Source organism: Felis catus, chromosome A2 (assembly GCF_018350175.1).
Source record: "Felis catus isolate Fca126 chromosome A2, F.catus_Fca126_mat1.0, whole genome shotgun sequence".
Classification (NCBI taxonomy): domain Eukaryota; kingdom Metazoa; phylum Chordata; class Mammalia; order Carnivora; family Felidae; genus Felis; species Felis catus.
Window position 1 is genome coordinate 147,608,083 of NC_058369.1, and position 7,351 is coordinate 147,615,433.

Consider the following 7,351-nt stretch of genomic DNA (forward strand, 5'->3'; position numbering starts at 1 on the left):
TCCTCTGTAACCCCCTCTCTCTGCCCCTCCCCCCCCAAGATAAATAAACATTTAAAAAAGTAAAAAACAACCAGGTAAATAGAAAAGGAAAGCCTGTCTCAAATACTCCATTCTGCTGGCAACTTAATGCCGTGCTGGTCTTCCACCCTCGTGCCCACATCCAGTCAGACACCTAGTCCTGTTGGTGTTTCCTCCACAATGTCTCTGCAGCCCCCCCCTCCCCCTCCTCCCCCTCCTCCCTGCCATGGCCTCGGACTCTTCCTTCTGGCCCACACCCTTCCAGTGGAGAGATCACAAATAACAACAGCATATACGTGAGAATTTATTTCTCTTTCACAGGTAGCAGTCTGAGCACGAGTGGTCCTGGGACAGCACTGCAACTCCGCGGTGTCAGGGTTGCAGGTGTCTTCTGTTGCTGCTCTGTTGTTCTTATGGTGGCACCACCCATACATCTCACCAGCTCGTCTGCAGTCCAGCCAGTGGGAAGAGGCAGAGGAGGAAGGGAAGGCCTGCTCCTTCCTTTAAAACCATCACCTGGAAGTTGTTTACATAGGCTCTGCTCACATCCCTTGGCCGTGGGTCACATCTGTCAGCAAGGAAGGCTGGGAAATGTAGCTTTTATTGAGAGTGGCCAAGAACTAAGACAAAAACCAAGGGTCCTATTATCATAGAGGGAACGGTCAGCCACCCCTAGTCTTACCCTCTTCACCCTCCGTCTGCAAATCTCTGCAAGTGTAGGTCACGCCACCTCCCGCTACTACAAAATCATGCTCCCAAAGCTTTGTTTTGGCCTGTCGGGAAACACTCTCATTCCTGAGTGTGCCAACACTTCCGCGCCCTTACGTGTTGGCTCAACGCTCTGCCTTCTGCTAGAGAAGCAACAGAATACAGTGCAAGGGACGTGAGACCAGGTTCAAATAGCCCTCCAGCTGTGGGAACTGGGGCAAACTACTCTAATGCTCTGAAGCTCTATCATCTGATAATAGTTTAACTTCAGGATAATAATTAAATTTCAGGGCTAGGATGAAGGTAGAAGGTAACGTAGGTCAAGACCGTGCTCAGTAGATGATAGCCATTGCCGCCAGCCTCCACACTGTTTTCCCTTGGGTGAAACGTCTCACCCATCAGCATAGACTGACTACTGTCCCCACAGAGCCTCCCTCTAGTGGCTTCCAGATTGCTGTCCCCATAAGGTCTTGGTTCAGAACCCAGAGTACTCTACTGTGGTGAATAGACTTCTCTGTGGTTCCCATTGCTCCTGGCACGGTACCTGCTAAAGCTAAAGTCAGTATTGGATAAAGTGGGTTGAACTGGGGCCAAGAAACAAGTCAAGCTGACCCAGAGGAGCAGAAGCTCAGAAACAGGCATCCCAGGGCCTTGAAGCTGGTGGTCACAGCTGGGCCTCTGGGGCCAGGTCAGCCCTTACCCAAGGTCAGAGCCTTCTTTGGGCGAGGAGATCATACTGACAGGCAGATGGCAGGGATGGTGTCTGGCTAAGGAGACCGGGGAGAAGGGGTCACAGTGCAGTGGAGGCCCAGTAGCATCAGGGGCAGGGTGCCAGCCACATGGAAGGATCTGGACACGAAGCCCGGCAGTACTGAGTGCTGGGGTCAGAAAGGAGCCGGTCCTCATCTGTCGGAAGAGGTAAAAAGAGCAGGAATTGGGAGCAGAGAGAAGATTCACTGGCCCTCATACAGACACAGCATCCTGTGGGAAAAAGCAAAGGTCAGAGCGGGGTGGGAAGACAAGTGATTTCTGTATTTGGACCGAGCAGGGATGTGGTTGCACTGCTGCGGTCTGTCCACCAGAGGGAAGGAGAGGCCCGCGCATGAGGCTCATAGTGGCACCGGTGGCAGAGCTTCCGGGAAGGTCGTTGGCCTTGGCTGGGGGCTGGGTGGTCAGGAAGATGCCGAGAGGATGGGGGAGGAAAGTCTAGGCTCTAGTCTTCTTGTTCTCCCTCAGATGGATTCTTTAGGCGGATGCTTCCCAGTCCCTGGGCTATACTGAACGATGCAGAAGTCGTGATATGGGGTGACATTTAAAGGGTGACCCCAGGCAGCACCAGTGAGGACCTGGTTCTGGATGTCTGGTTCAGGCAGCCTCACCTGTCCAGTCTGCTTCTAGCCCGTTGCTCAGAAACAGGCATTATCTGTGCCCCCCCTTCCCAGTCTGGGGTGCTCTTTGGAGAGGACCCATGGTTTGTGAGAGGCACTCATGTGGACAGAAAGCCCCACACCCTACAGCTGCATCCTCAGGCCTGAGGACCGCAACCAGTGGTCCTGTCCCTGTCTGGGGAATCATCAGACCCTACTCATGCCTGGGACCGGTGGAAGAACCCTGCCTTGCCATGCAGGGGTGGGTGGTAGAGTGCAAGAGCGTTGGGCAGAAGTCTTGGGGTCAGGCTCTGGCTGCTCAGTCTCATCTCTGTGAGACTGTTTCCTCCTCTGTGAAGCAGAGATTCGAAAGCCAGCTCTTACCCAGGGCCGTTAGGTATCTGAAATGAGATAATTGCATAAATACTCTTCTGCACAGTTATATGAGGCATGTGGCTTTTTGGTCATCGGTCAGCTCTTTCAAGCAGGGAGGTTTTGTGAAGGACAAGGGTGGGGTCTTACCTCCCTGGCCCCATGGGGCTGAGCACAGTTTCAGCATGGAGGGTGGTCCCTGAGAGCAGGCAGGTGAGTCGGCACCACTGGGTCAGCACCGGCTCTCTCAGGACAGGATGAGGAGGGGTGACAGAGGAGGCCATGAGGGACAGGGCTACCCAGCCTGACCTGCTCCGAGACTGCCTGCTCTGAGGCTGGGTGGTAATGACCCAGCATCCCTACAGAGGCAGCACCTCCTGGGAGGTTTTCTTGGAGGTTTGGCCCCTATGCAAGCTGCCATAGCCCTACTCACCCTGAGGCGGCACGGAGGGTCAGGGATGGTCAGCAAGGACTGCGGCTGGAAGTGAGCCCCAGAGCAGCCAGGACTGAGGGCAGCAGTGGGCGGCGGGCTTCATTTTCTCCTCTGGTGGCTCCCCTTTCTAGCTGGGGAAAGCGTCTGATTGGAGCCCCTGCTTGGGTGCACATTTTATTTCCGGAGAGATTGCTCCATAGCTCACCAGGGGTCTTGGATTCCTTAACTTGTCTTTCTTCTTCCTTGAGAGCAGACATGTGTGGGGGCGTTCATAGGCTCCGACAAGTCCCATTTCCTTACTAATAAATATTCCTCCTCTCTTCTCTAAGCATTAAAAAAAAATCCAGAGGAAGTACAAGTTGCCCATTTGTCACCTGCTCCTCGGTCCAGAGCAGGGGACGCATTTTGCTGTTGCCTGTGGCTGACTCAGAGAAGCAAGGATGAGGGATATGCTTGGAAGTTTAATCCTGCTTGGAAGGGCCAGTGGTGCCCTTGACCCTGGCTGTAGTCTGGGGGAGGGAAGGAGGGGGGGCAGCACAGGGCAGTGGCTAGGGCAGTGGCTGTGGGAGACCAAAAAGAAACAGGGAGGATGGAGCAGAAGGTGGATAGTTTGGGGACACTGAGCCGGGCATAATCTGTCTCCAGCGGAGAAGAGGAACAAGGTTTCCAAACCACAGAGGATGTGGGCATGTGGTGAGCTCAGAGCCTCCAACTGCCTTTATCTAAGGCCTTGGCTTCTCCTTGGTGATGGCCTTGCTGGTCACTTGTTGGAAGCAGCAGGGTCATGGTGTTAAGCAAACCAATCATATGACCTGCAGCTGTGTGGTGGCTAGCCCAACATGTAAGCATCCTGGGGGCCGTCTACCTGGTGTGCTGGGAGTGGGGGGGAGGTCTCCATGTTCCTAGATGCTCTGTTTTCTCGGACCTCTGCTCATCTCTGTTTAGTGTGCTTTTCAGCCTATGACAGAGAACACAGATGGTGGCCAGACCCAGCCTCTCCCAGACCATGTCTGGCTGTTGGCAAACGACGGGTCAGGTCTAGGGTTGGGGGGCATGTGCTTTTTTCAGTACAAGGTCTTGTGATTGCAGACTTTGTGGGATGTCACAAGGGACCAGAAACACTTGTTTAATATTGTACGTCAGAGTCCTGGACAAGGAAGGCAGACCCTGTGTTGTGGGTCTTATTACACGCCAGGCTGTGTGACAGTGGGTGAGGGACACCAACCCTTCGGGCCTCTACCTTTCTCTTCTGCAAAATGGAAGGAACCCATACCTTCCCTGCCCTGCCTTTTGGGGTTGTCCTCTTTGACATGGTGTCCAGTGTGTTGGAGTGGGACAACTCTTTATCTTTGCAGGATAGAGAGAAGGATGGTGTTAAGGTCATCCCTTGGGAGGTTGGTGAGCTTCCTTCTTTCTGCTCTCCTCTTCCTCTCTCATCTTCTGTGCTGTTCTCTCTGCAAGCTGGCTGACTCTCCTGGGTGTGGCCAGTTCTGTGGCCCCGTGGGAACGGCCAATCCTGTGTGTCCCCCAGTGGAAGGATGAGTGCAAGGAGGGAGGATGCCCTTTCTGGCCTGTTCGGCCTTCTCTTTGGCATCGGCCTGGAATATTTGGAAGCTGCCAGCAGAGGGCAGTAGCACCTCATGCCTCAATTTGTCCCTTGTGCTTCCTGGCCTTGGCCGGAAGGCCACCCTCAGTGAGCTGGTGGTGTAGGTCCGGCAGGCAGGTCGAGGATGTCTTAATGACCTGTGCTGTGTGCGGTGGGTTAACTGAGGGCCTGATGTGGCAGGGCCACCTTGAGAGCCAAACCTGGCTCAGCCAGTGCTGATTTGCTTCCGGGAGCCCAGGTGGAGGAGGGTGATGTTCAGGATCGATGCTGACTAATGCTGAGGATCCCGTCAGGGGCTGCTTGCATCCACCAAGCTTCCTGCGCAGAGGGAGGGGCCACGGATGTGGCTCAGATGGGCACTGAGGGTGGGGTGGGGAGCAGGCAGGTGGATCTTACCTGGCCAGGCCCTCTAGGGTACCCTGTTGAGCCCAGGTAGTGCAAACAGCAAGGGGGCACCATCCCAGTAGGTCCCCTGGCATGGACCCTTGCCCTCAGCCTCCACTCCTGGTATGAACCCTGGCCCCCTCCTGGCCCAGCTCCTGGAAGTGCCAGCTGCTTCCTACACTCAGCCATTCTCCATTTCTCTGGATTCCTGGGGACCACTGACCTGAGCCTGAAGGCGGGTACCAGCTTTCATTCACAGCAGTTATTCCCCCTTGCCCAGTGTTTGGGTGCATTGCAGGATGATGTTGCAGGATGAGCTTACTGATCACAAAGGACTTGGCCCAGGGTTTCTAGGGAGTTAGAGCCCCCTGAGGAAAGACAGAATGACAAGAATCTTGTGTTTCTGTTGTGGTTTACCCAGAGGGAGTTTTGAGGGCACAGGGGACTTTAAGGCAGGTGGAGTCATTGCTCCCACAGGGTCATCGTTCTCTCCCCCATCTGAAACAACTCAGGCTTCCCCTGGGTGATGGCATGACCTCTCTTGCAGGATCCCTCTCCCCAGAAAGTAGGAATCATCCACACTGTGTGCTCATACCTGAGAAATACTCTGTGCTGCAGAATATTCTAGGATGAGTGGCACGTGGGTGGCTCAGTTGGTTGAGTGTCCAACTCTTGATCTTGGCTCAGGTCATGATCTCACAGTTTGTGGGATCGAGGCCCGTGTTGGGCTCTGTGCTGACAGTGAGGGGCCTGCTTGGGATTCTCTCTCTCCTCTCTCTCTGCCCCTCCCCTGCTTGCACTTTCTCTGTCTCTCAAAATAAATACATAAAAACATTTAAAAACTTAAAAAAAGAAAAAGACTATGCTGGATTGAGGATGTCAGGTGTCCTCTCCACTCCTGTGCTTTCCAGTGTTATTGTTACCACATTACTTATTCAGTACTACTCATTCATGCACTCACTGGTTTATTGGTATTTACCGAGCACCTGTGATGTACCAGGTACATTTTTTAATGTTCGGGAGGGGGATTGACATCCCATTTCAGTCCCCATGAATAGGCTCACCTCTGTCCCTCCTAATGAGAACCCGATGTGGCTCCAGATGTGGGATAGAGGAGTGAGCAGGATGGAGCCAGAGGACAGAGTAACAGCCCCAAAGACCGAGTAGGGGCACATAGCAAGGCAGAACTGAGTGGGAGAAGTGTTGTGACAGATCTGGGGGAGAAGAAGGACAGATCAGGTAGGAGGGAGGGCATACTGGGGAAGGGGACAAGACAGATGGGCAGGCCTGGAGAGGGAAAGAGACAGGAGCAGGAAGGAGGACAGCAGGGGTCTTCATGGGGCAGAGGCAGGGAGAGATGCTGGACAGATGTGGGCTGGAGGGGTAGAGGGTGGTGAGAGGACAGGCTGGTCTTGGAGAGATTCTGCAGTTCAGATTTGGGACTGAAAGCCGTGGGAAGTGATGAAGAACAACCTAGACAGAGGCCCCTGGGACCTGGAGGTCACAGCTGCAGCTGCAGAGCTGGCCTTGTGTGCCTAGCAGCACATGTGAGAGTGTGCCCACATGGGGGTGGGCGTGAGCTCTTACAGACCAAGGAATAAAGTCATACAGACCAAGTCCCCACCTTCCCGGAGCTGCCCTGAGTGGACAGAGCTTGCTGAAAGCAGGGTGAGTGGAAGATTGCGGGGATGAGGTTTGTCTTCTGGCCCCTCTCTGCTCCAAGCAGAGCTCCCTCCAGGGCTGCCAGGCCCCTTCCCTGTTGGTCTGCAGCCAGGTGGTTCCCTGCCTTTCTTTTGTTTAAGTTTCACAACATACCTGTTCTGTGTCCCTTTCCTGGGTATTTCACTGGTTGGCAGGAGCTCATTTAATGAGTCATAGTGTTAAAGACCTAATGACTCAACAGATAATGTCTTGGGGGTAGCATTTATCCTCTGGAGCCATAAATGGCTTAACACAACATAATGCGTAAAACTGGACCCTGGGGACAGCCAGACAGGGCCAGTGAAGAAGATTATGTGGAAATTTGAACTCACGGGCATCAAAGTCCACCATACTCGTGGCCAAGCTTTTGCTTAGAAGACCAGCTCCTCCTTGTCCATGTGTTGGTATCCTGTGTTCTATGATCCCCAAGGAAATCTCTAGGGAAAGGGTTCTACTCCTTTCTCACTGGCTCCAAGATTCCCAATAGCCATGCAGACGCCCCCATGCCTAATCGGTCCTCCTGTCCCCAGCTGGGGTCAGGGTGGTGTCCCTTCCAGCCATGGACAATGGCTGAGTTTTCTCCTTACTTCCCGAAGGTTCCAAGCCTCTCAGCTTTTTCCTCCTCGAGTTCATAGAAAATCGGTTCCTTTAACCTTTCTCAAGCATCTTGCTTTTTAACTCTTAATGATTTTTACAATTTGTATCCTCTAAATCTTTTCCTATTCTTCTCAAGTGAAATCTTAAATCGGACGTGTTAGGAAT

The 7,351-nt window shown here is 53.5% G+C and overlaps 1 long non-coding RNA gene across 4 annotated transcripts; it reads right to left on the minus strand.

The window, feature by feature from the left end:
* Nucleotides 1-309: 309 nt before the first annotated feature.
* LOC102901767 lies at nucleotides 310-6,996 on the minus strand. Of its 4 annotated transcripts, none has more exons than XR_006594580.1 (5): nucleotides 6,922-6,996; nucleotides 5,112-5,256; nucleotides 2,899-4,822; nucleotides 1,468-1,632; nucleotides 310-638 (listed from the first exon to the last, which is right to left on the minus strand). It is a non-coding gene; the product is annotated as an uncharacterized LOC102901767 (long non-coding RNA). The 4 variants fall into 4 exon arrangements; XR_006594582.1 differs by having other exon boundaries at nucleotides 5,484-6,984; XR_439835.4 differs by lacking the exon at nucleotides 2,899-4,822.
* Between the last annotated feature and the right edge of the window lie 355 nt (nucleotides 6,997-7,351).